The sequence below is a fragment of the Schistocerca cancellata genome, chromosome 7 (assembly GCF_023864275.1).
Source record: "Schistocerca cancellata isolate TAMUIC-IGC-003103 chromosome 7, iqSchCanc2.1, whole genome shotgun sequence".
NCBI lineage: Eukaryota > Metazoa > Arthropoda > Insecta > Orthoptera > Acrididae > Schistocerca > Schistocerca cancellata.
Genome location: NC_064632.1, coordinates 80,548,251 through 80,559,901, shown reverse-complemented (window position 1 = coordinate 80,559,901; position 11,651 = coordinate 80,548,251).

The window sequence follows — 11,651 nt, the reverse complement described above, 5'->3', positions numbered from 1 at the left end:
TCTTAACGGCACTAAATCGTGGTTTGTGAATCGTTTACCGGCCGTACTCTGCCGTATTTCGCTGGTTCGAAGGCAAAAAGCTTACTGACAAATTTCACACAAGGAAAAGGGGGTACGAAATGTCTCCCACTGGAAGGTCATGTTGTTTTATTTAAATGATTACAAAATCAGCTAAAAAGTGAGGCTGTCAGTATAAGAACATTACTGTTGTCAGTATGATGTTGCACTGCCCAGGGCCTGTAATGATAAAGGGCCCGTTTAGGTCAGGCATATTGTATACAGAAGTGGAAGAGAGAGCACCACTAAATTCTACAATCCGCATGCATTGCATACACACAGAAATTACGGTTACAGTGTACTACTGGAGTCCAATGAATGAATTGCATATTTTCCGGTGAGAAAGAGCACTGGCAAACAGTCTTCGCTACATTAGGTCACTGACACTGGTGTCACTCTGAGCTAGAATTTATGGTCAGTGACTAAGTATAAGGTCAATAAGTCGGATGCAGGTTTTGCAACTGTGAAATACTTTCCTACATTATAGAAGTGAGTATTATATTTGAACTAATAATGCGATAATTTTGATCTTGGATAGCTTAGAATGAAATTCTTTCTGTTTATTGGAAAGGAAAACAATTGATTTTCTAAAACATTATCTGCCATTCACAACTTGAAACAGGTGACTTCGAACAAATCATGTGAAAGAACTGACAGCGACGTATATCGGAAGTTCCCTGGGCTTCTGGTTTGGCAGTATTCGACAGCCATTTCTAGGCGCAAGAAAATTAAGAAAGGAAGCGCGTTTTTATTATCAAGTAACGTCTTGTTCAATTACTTTAGTTTTAATGTAATCTGCGTGTAATTTCTGATGTTTTACATTAACATGAAAAGGACTCCATAGACAGGGAAAGAACCTCTTCTTGAGCAACTACTTCTATAATGACCAAAAGGCATTAAATGATCTTCAAGCACATGTGTTCCACGAACGGTATGAGGAAAATGATAGTAATAATGACGGAAATAATCAAATTATCCGGTAACTTCACACTTCACAGTGGATTTTCTCGAACTTAGAAATTTGCTGAATTTGTGAAAATTTCAAAATGGCTAGCCTATGATGCCTAGAAGAGTCTTTACATCCTGCTGACATGAGAATAGCATAATCTCCACGTCAGAAGACTGCTTCTACTTAACCATTTATTAGACTCGCATTTTTTCCGCCGTGTCTAATTTTGTAAGATAAGCACATCTTCCATTAGTGGACAGTCCTGGGGCTGGGAAATGTGGCCACAATGGTGTGGTGTAACGAACTATCACAGGTGCAATGCGTGGATTCAGGCATTTACTTTTAAGAGGCACAGGTTTACTTTACCTCTGGTAATCGCAACAGAAACCCGTTATAATCCTGAATCCGCAATATACATCACGTTCCTTCATTACCAACTGGGCAGAGCCGGTTTACGTTGGGAAATGACAAAGACGGAAGTCATGGTAAACAGAAATACTGTCTCCAGTAAACTTACTTACATTAGAGAAATTTATTTCATTTGATGAACTGATAGCCATTTTAAGGAACTGGGCTCTTATTTTTGTTGTAATTGATTGAACTACAACGTTGAAAAATTTGGTACTGGACTGTGATTCGAATTCGTATCTCCTTTTTCGAGGATCTGAATCTCTCGGAACAGTATAGTTCAATCATTTCGATCCTTTTTATAAGACTGTAGTCTTCTCTAGGTCTCCTCCAAAGGTAAGTATGTGGGTCCGAATCTTGATCCAGTACAAAAATATTCATAATTTCATTTCAAGCCCTATAACGTGCACACCAGTCTGCTAGTGGAAATTAACGTGCATTTTTAATGTTTGTTCATGTGTTGCCAAAAATCGCAATAGGTGTCGTTATTTCTGGTCAAACACGCACACATCTTACTGTTGGTGAGCAAGCAAGTGTTACTTAAGCTATTTTCGTGGATGATAAAGAAGGACGGTACGTGTGCGATTCGATTGCCACTCAGGCACAAAAATTTGTATCCTTATTTTAGATACAGACATCTAGCAGCTGGTAGGAGAAACCGATACGTAACATTTGATTTTACTTAGTTAACAATCCAATTGAGTGTTGGGTTCGTATCTCCGTCACAGAACTTCACATAGTGCGCTTCATCTTTAAATGCATGAACACAATGTTCCTTCTGAATGGAGGTATATCACACATCTTTCGTGGTTAGTTAACAGGGACGAAAGGGTCTTTATAGGAGTCCCGGTTTATTACAAAAACTGTCGTCTTTTATTTTAAAGTTTAATTTTGGTTACTGATACTGGCGAAAGTTTCTGTAATTCGTGCTTCTTCATGACTAGTCAGTAATATTACATGATTATATTAGATTAGATTAATACTTGTTCTATAGATGATGAACGCGACATTCCGTAATTATGTGGAACGTGTCATATTAATGAAAGATTTCTTTACATACCATGATTCAGTTTCTTTGCAACAATTTTTTACTCTCTCTCTCATTCTTTTTGGTTTTTATCTCTCTCCCTCACTCTCTCCCTCTCTCGTCTCTCTCTGTCTCTCTCTCTCTCTCCCTCTCTCTCTCTCTCTCTCTCACACACACACACACACACACACTAACACACACAAACACACACACGAACGTTCTTTCCTTATTTTATTTGTTAGTTGTGCTCGACTATCGGCGAGCCACGAAAACGTTCGTCAATGAGATTCATAGTTTTGAGTACACTTACGAAAGAAATATAAAAACAACTATGAGAGTTACTGATTTATGAAGCTTAGTTTGCAGTCATTTCTGAGTATTATCAGTAACTACGCTCCAGTCTCTAAACCCAGTTACAGAAATGTGATTCAGACGGATTACGTATGCCAGGCCGCAGCAGCCGCGTCTTTGAGACGTCAGCTATGGTCACTTCCCAGCCCACTGTAGGATCTCGTCGGTTCGTCTTCTTCCTGCTAGTAATGTAACTGAGACTTGGCAACAAGGCAAGGTATGTTTTGCAACTCTGTGATCGACGAGTTACTTCCTAGTGTGCACGGAATTAAGCCTCAAAGTTCACTTGATTTTTCCTGTCATTTCAAATTAATAGTCTGAGTTGTTATCGCTTGAGCTGTAACAAAAGATTGTAAATTTACGGTTTTCAGCCCAGGAAAGTCATTGCACGTGAAAATCACATCTAATCTCGTCCTTTAAATAGCGGTTTACGAGTTCCAGTCACTATTGGTCTCGTAAGAGGAAACCTAGATGCAAGCATTTTTCCCTAGCTCTGTGGGAACGTCTCAAGCTGACAGACCGTGTCTGTTATGGTTTGCGCTTCCAGTTTTGCTGACTGTAACGTTTTTATCAATTCTGTGAAAGAGCTACAAGCAGTCAGATCACACATCGATAAGTAAATCGCAAGACAATTCTTTCGGTTCATAGTGCAATGGTGAAAAACTTACAATGCTGCACAACAGGTAACGCCTCTTTCCGCTGCTGACAAGCAAATTTCGGGTTTCTAGGAATAAATAGCTTTATTTATGAAATGCCACATTTGCATAGAAATTGAGTGTGACACAGCATACCAATCAAACACAGATCCAGTCGTAATCTAAGTGATTGGTATTTTACTAATTCCTGCCGATAGAGGCACGCTTGTGTACAGATTCTCAGTTTTATTGAAACAGACTTTCGTCGTAAGGTTATCGTGGGTAGTTTTATATCATTTGTTATAATGCAGTGCACAGTTTTCGTATGGTTTATTTTAGTATTGTTAAAACATTAGTTAACATGAGAGGTAAATTAATCATCAACTATATATGCGAATTCACTGATGTCTATAACAGTCTGACAATGCACATGCAGTTTATTGATTACATGCGTGTAGAAAACTTGTTCTGAGTTAAAGCTGCCAAACAAGGTTTGATGAAGAATAAAATGCCACTGCCACAAGACATCTAATGTAGAATATACTTGTATTTTGGCACAATGCGCTTTTCCCATACATAACACAAAAGTTTCGAAATGCATCTGCAGCCTGGCCATCTATTAAACCTGAAACGAACAAAATGTCGCAGAAGTTAGCCCTTTTTTCACATGAGACTATTTTGGGTTGAGAAGTGAAAGGAATTATGTTCAAAGTTCCATTATATCGATAACTCCAGCAGACAGCAGAATTGCGTTTTAAAAATGTAGCAGTGAATGTACCCGAACTCGCGACGTCTTATCAACAGAGCACGACGCTTACCGTTACATTACTAGCTGACACATAACTATAACACCTCCAGAAGTTTGTTGGTTCCTCCAGAACTTCAGCATTGCATAGTGCTGTGAGACAACGCATTTGGCCGGATATAGACTGCTGAAAGACAGACAGCTACTGCTTTTCTTTTGCGCTGCACGGCGTTTTCAACAAACAGATAGAGGAATAGAGTAGCTCAAGTCGAAAAGAACACTTTATATTAAAATTTCTGCATCCTAAACTGTTGGCAGTTCTGTGTAGGTGTCAGTTCCGTGATTTTATTTCGGTGATTACAAAATAGAGTCGAATGTATGCACTGGGTAGCCGAGGCAGCTAGTTCATGGCGATTCGGTCAACCAAGCAAATGAATATACTGAACATGCTGCAAACCACTACAGGGAGCCTGTGTGTCAGAATTCTCACCCAGTGTGGCGCAACGTTATGATAGAAAAATGTGTGGTATGGATGAGAATTTGGTGGTCTCATGGGTTGATGCTTGGTTGGTGTACTTATTGTCTGGGTTCGATTCCAACTTCTGCTGATGAATTTTTGTAAGGAAAGACAGATTCTGTTCTCTTCTGGCTGCGCCAAGTGAAGAGGGTATAACGGCATTGTGATCTGACATTCACGTTAAACATAATATTCCTTCTCTACCAAGTTGACGTTAGGTTGAACCACAATCAAGTCAGGAGTCGCGACACGTAGAAACTCGACCACCAGTAACTTTTCTTATACTAGTTATTTATTTCTAGTGACGAAACAAACGCTATATATGGCCACAGGACACTTATTCTATCTTTTATTTCAGCCTCTGTATGTCGATAAAATTGTTTCTCAACTGTGAATGCAACTCAGACCGCCCTTAACGCGGAATTTGATCCCTTCGTGACAATACAACTCGACTGCAATTTGTTGTCTGTTCAAAACTGCAGATTCCTCGATAGCTCCACATATTGCAAGTGAATGAGTTCGAATCCTGGCCCAGCACTAAATCTTTCATTATGTATTATTAAGCTCTAGCATGAGAGCACCTATCTGCTGGTGGATAATAAATTTTATTTTTAATGTATTTTTATTCGTTTTCAACACTAACGGTTTCTAACGTTTTCGAGTTCCAGTGAGACACAGAATTGTTTGCGAGATCACTGTAAGTTCAAGGATGTTATTCCGAGCTGCTGGTGGAGAAAACTTTGGTACCTGGCACGTCTTTGTGTGCAGTCAACAACGATATGTGTGGGGTTCGATTCCCAGTCAGCACTGAACTCTTCGTCATATTATTTCTGGTCCAAACATGCTCACATGTCACTGCTGGTGTAACAAACTCATTTTTAAAGTTCGTTTTCTCTAGAATATAACAGCGATAGGTGCCAGGTTGGAGTCCTGGGAAAAAAAATTAATGTTTCGTCTCGTCATTTCAGTTAAAACACCTAGCTACTGCCAAGAAAATTCGATATGTCACAATTGATTGTGCTTCGATGACAATCCAATTAGGTTCTGGGTTCGAATCCCTGTCCAACACAAAGCTTTACCTCACGGCATTTCAAGTAAGTTCCTCGTGCAGAAGCAATATTTAACATCTCACGTAGTTTGTTAACAAGGACAATAGATGCTGGGTAGGAAATCGCGTCCGTTAAAAATGTTTATGTCATGTAATTGAAAGTTAATATTTGCCAACTGATACTGTCTAAAATCGAGGTGTATCACAGTCTGTATTCCTTGTCAGGAATGACTGTTAGTTTCCGTCAGTTACGAAGTCTTTGCTTAGTCTGCATGACCTGGGTTTTTAATCCATATGCAGAACTAGCTGCTCGTGAATAACTTAAATTTTTAATGTCATTTAGTGTTAAATAATAAGTACGATATGTTACTTTGAAGAGGAATTCACGAATACGACGAACGTACTACGTGAATTACATATCTGACGTAATAATGAGAGTGGTAACATTTCAGGTACGTCATTTATTGTAATAAATGTGAGCTTACAAGTGATAAGACGTTCCCTGATATTTATAGTACCTTGGTATTACTTTGCATCTTGAGTTATTGCAATACAGATTAGTGTTTTTTTACTGGTGACTTGTTGGAACCATTTTCAATTGTCAAACGACTGTACCGAGGAGCGATTAGAGGACCTGCTAGACAGCTGCGTTATGTGGGTTGCATTCGAATCAGGCGAAGTGCAATTCAGGTCGTTCGGATACTTTTTAGCTCGACTGTATATATTACGCAACGCTAAAGGATGTGGTACGTTTATAATGGGGCACCGTAACATTTTACCATTGATGTAAGGCGATGTCTTAAGCACCAGTATGGTCAAAGACGACAGAATGGGTGAATTCTGTTCCCTGAACCACAAGACGATGTGTCTTAAAACCTCTGCACTATTCTATCTGGGTCGTCTTAAGAATAAAGTATACAGCATTCCCGCCGACACGGTTAAGAAGTGGAGCAGCGAGTTGGACAGTACTGTCAAGCTTTATGAGAAGATCTGTGTATCTTTGAAAAAAAAAATTGTAACACACTGCAGAGACAGTGGTGTATTCCATCCATATCAGAGGATTACATGTAAAACACCTTATTCTACAGGTAAAAGAGCACAGCCAATTACGGAATGTAACGTTTTGAAGTAGCGTTGTTGTCGTATCGATAGCAATGATGCCACGTAATAGTTTCTCAAGTTGGCACCACGAGAGACACAGACGAGAGCGCCCTCTAGCTGGTGCTGTCTCGGTCTACGAGCTCCGCGACTGCTTCAGCCCATCTGACCAGGTGTAGCCAGCCAGGACACTTCGCTTCTGCATCGCACATACGGACGAAGTTATGTAATCGTTTATCACCTTGTTTTTGCACCAGTAAACCACGTTCTTGCAGTACCGGTTTGTATTACCTTTTCCCGTTCCTACCCACGCGCCGCCTCCCAGGCGGGATACAAAATTTGTATTTCCTGTTATGGTATGTTCCATGTGGAATTAGAACTCTAATACAAGAAAGTGCTGCAAAATGTTGCCTCTAAATTTTTTATGTGGAAACTGTTTAGGTTTTGTTAAATAAAGGAAGCTTTATTAATAATTACATCTATATTCTTCATGTCCACGTACATATTTCTCAGCATAGTCATCCTGGCAACGAACACATTTCTCCCAATGAGACAAGTTTGCTGATACAGTCACTGTAGACTGTTTGACATCGTTGATGGAGAAACACCGCCATCTATATTTTTTATTTATTTATTTATTTATTTTTTTTATTTTTTTTTTATTTTTATTTTTTTTTTTTTTTTAAGTTTTGGAGACAGGTGAAAATCGAATGGTGCCAGTCAGGGCATCACAAAGGGTGATCGACGACAGTGAAGCCAAGGGTTGAATTTTTGGCGACGCTGCAGCACTCATTTGTGATCTGGCATTATCATGCTGAAGAAGACGGTACTCCATGTGTGGATCAACTCGAGCTTTCAGTTTGCTGAGTGTCTTGCGACACTTTGCACAGTTTATAGCGTAGTTGTGCCTTTAGGCATGAAACTCACCACACCTTGAACATGCCAGAAAACCGTGAGCACGACGTTGTCTGCTGATGGCATGGTCTTGAACTCTTTAGGTGTCGGTGATTCTTTATGGTGGAACTCTATTGATGCTCTCTTGTATTCAACGACAAAATGGCGAACCCAGCCTTTATAACCTGTCACAATGTTGTCAGAGAACCCATCACCCTCACGCTCGGAATGCAAAAGAAATCGTCAACAGACGGCCAATATCTGTTTTACATCAGGACTGGGCATTCGAGGCACCCACTGAGCAGAAAGTTTTCTATACTGCAGTTCTGTAATGTGGCCTGTACACTCTTTTGTTATACACCTCGCTTATCTGAGAGCTGTATTTGTGTTATCTGACGATTTTTTCTGATGAGTTCATGTGCTGACGTAAGCTGGTGCCAGCACACCAGGCGGAAAAGATTTTCTGAGAAGATCGACAGAGGCCTACGATAGACTCACAGGAAACGCGCAGCCAACGCTCTCTCGGCTGCCAGTATTTAGGTAGCCAGCACAGACCGGAGGTCCCATCATCTGAGTTAGTTCCAGTCGGTTATCCAGCGAATCGCCGAGTAAGAGTCGCAGTCACAGCCTCTAGCTTAGAATCTGGCATCACACAGCGACCAGAATAGTGTACATAGCGGACTTGTACTTTAACAGCAATGGGGCTAACGTGGACTACGCAATGGACTATCTTAAGTGGATTTCATATCCTTATGAACAAATAACCCAGTTAATATACAGAGTGGTCCACTGATAGTGACCGGGCCAAATATCTAACAAAATAAGCATCAAACGAAAAAAGTTCAAGGAACGAAACTAGTCTAGCTTGAAGGGGGAAACAAGATGGCGCTATGGTTGGACCGCTAGATGGCGCTGCCATAGGTCGAACGGATATTAACTGCGTTTTTTAAAAATAAAAACTCCCATTTTTTATTAGATATTCGTGTAGTACGTAAAGAAATATGAATGTTTTAGTTGGACCACTTTCTTCCCTTCGTGATAGATGGCACTGTAATAGTCGCAAACGTATAAGTGCGTGGTATCACGTAACATTCCGCCAGTGCGGACGGTATTTGCTTCGTGATACATTATCCGTGAGAAAATGGACCGTTTACCATTTCCGGAAAAGATCGATATAGTGTTGAAGTATGGCTATTGCGGTCAAAATGCCGAACGGGCGTGTGCTACGTATGTTGCTCGGTATCCTGGACGATATCACCAATGTGTCCAGGCCGATAGATGGATAGTTACGTTATTTAAGGAAACAGGAAGTGTTCAGCCGCGTGTGAAACGTCAGCCACGACCTGCAACAAATGATGATGCCCAAGTAGGTGTTTTAGCTACTGTCCCGGCTAATCTGCACATCAGTAGCAGACAAACTCCGCGACAATCGGGAATCTCAAAAACGTCAGTGTTGAGGATGCTACATCAACATCGATTGTACCCGTACCGTATTTCTATGCACCAGGAATTGCATGGCGACGACTTTGAACGTCATGTACAGTTCTGCCACTGGGTACAAGAGATATTAGGGGACAATGACAGATTTTTTTTGCACGCATTCTATTTAGCGGCGAAGCATCATTCACCATCAGCGGTAACGTAAACCGGCATAATATGCGCTATCGGGTAACGGAAAATTCACGATGGCTGCGACAAGTGGAGCATCAGCGACCTTGGCGGGTTAATGTACGGTACAGCATTATGGGAGGAAGGATAATGGGCCCCATTTTATAGAGTGTAATCTAAATGGTGCAATGTATGCTGATTTCCTACGTAATGTTCTGCCGATGTTACTACAAGACGTTTCACTGCATGACAGAATGGCGATTTACTTCCAACATGATGGTTGTCCATCAAATGGCTCGCGTGCTGTTGAAGTGGTATTGAATAGCATATTTCATGTTAGGTGGATCGGTCATCGAAGCACCATACGATGGCCCGCACGTTCACCGGATCTGACGTCTCCGGATTTCTTTCTGTTGGGAAAGTGGAAGGATATTACCCATCGTGATCCACCGACAACGCCTGACAACATGCGTCAGCGCATTGTCAATGCATGTGCGAACATTACGGAAGGCGAACTACTCGCTGTTGAGAGGAATGTCGTTACACGTATTGCCAAATCGATTGAGGTTGGCGGACATCATTTTGAGCATTTATTGCAGTAATGTGGTATTTACAAGTAATCACGCTGTAACAGCATGCATTCTCAGAAATGATAAGTTCACAAAGGTACATGTATCACATTGGAATAACCGAAATAAAATGTCCAAACTTACCTACGTTTTGTATTTTAATTTAAAAAAGCTACCTGTTACCAACTGTAGTCTAAAATTGTGAGCCATATATTTGTGACTATTACAGCGCCATCTATCACAAAGCGAAAAAGAAATTCATATTTCTTTATGTACTACACGAATATGTAATAAAAATGGGGGTTCCTATTTTAAAAAATCGCAGTTGATATCCGTTTGACCTATAGCAGCGATATCTAGTGGGCCAATCATAGCGCCATCTGGTTTCCCCCTTCAAGCTAGATGAGTTTCGTTCTTTGTAGTTTTTTCGTTTGATGCTTATTTCATGAGATATTTGGCCTAGTCACAATCAATGGATTACCCTGTAAACCTCGCTTATCTGCGAGCTGTATGGGTGTTATCCGACAATTTTTTCTGATGAGTTCATGTGCTGGCGTAAACTGGCGCCAGCACACCAGGCAGCAAAGAGGTTGGGAGAAAATCGACAGGGGCCAACGACAGGCTCGCAGGAAACGCGCCGCCAATGCCCTCTCGACCGCCAGTATTTAGATAGCCACGGACCGGAGGGCCCGTCTGTCGTAGGCTGCAGCACCGAGTTAGTTCCAGTCGGCTACGCAGCGAATTGCTGAGTCACGGCCTCTAGCTTATAGTCAGGCATTACACATCGGCCAGAATAGTGTACATAGCGGACTTGTACTTTAACAGCAGTGATGCTAACGGGGACTGTGCAATGGATTATAATTCCATGGTTAAGTAAATATCTCATTCTCATGAATAAAGAACCAAGTTAATATACACTCCTGGAAATGGAAAAAAGAACACATTGACACCGGTGTGTCAGACCCACCATACTTGCTCCGGACACTGCGAGAGGGCTGTACAAGCAATGATCACACGCACGGCACAGCGGACACACCAGGAACCGCGGTGTTGGCCGTCGAATGGCGCTAGCTGCGCAGCATTTGTGCACCGCCGCCGTCAGTGTCAGCCAGTTTGCCGTGGCATACGGAGCTCCATCGCAGTCTTTAACACTGGTAGCATGCCGCGACAGCGTGGACGTGAACCGTATGTGCAGTTGACGGACTTTGAGCGAGGGCGTATAGTGGGCATGCGGGAGGCCGGGTGGACGTACCGCCGAATTGCTCAACACGTGGGGCGTGAGGTCTCCACAGTACATCGATGTTGTCGCCAGTGGTCGGCGGAAGGTGCACGTGCCCGTCGACGTGGGACCGGACCGCAGCGACGCACGGATGCACGCCAAGACCGTAGGATCCTACGCAGTCCCGTAGGGGACCGCACCGCCACTTCCCAGCAAATTAGGGACACTGTTGCTCCTGGGGTATCGGCGAGGACCATTCGCAACCGTCTCCATGAAGCTGGGTTACGGTCCCGCACACCGTTAGGCCGTCTTCCGCTCACGCCCCAACATCGTGCAGCCCGCCTCCAGTGGTGTCGCGACAGGCGTGAATGGAGGGACGAATGGAGACGTGTCGTCTTCAGCGATGAGAGTCGCTTCTGCCTTGGTGCCAATGATGGTCGTATGCGTGTTTGGCGCCGTGCAGGTGAGCGCCACAATCAGGACTGCATACGACCGAGGCACACAGGGCCAACACCCGGCATCATGG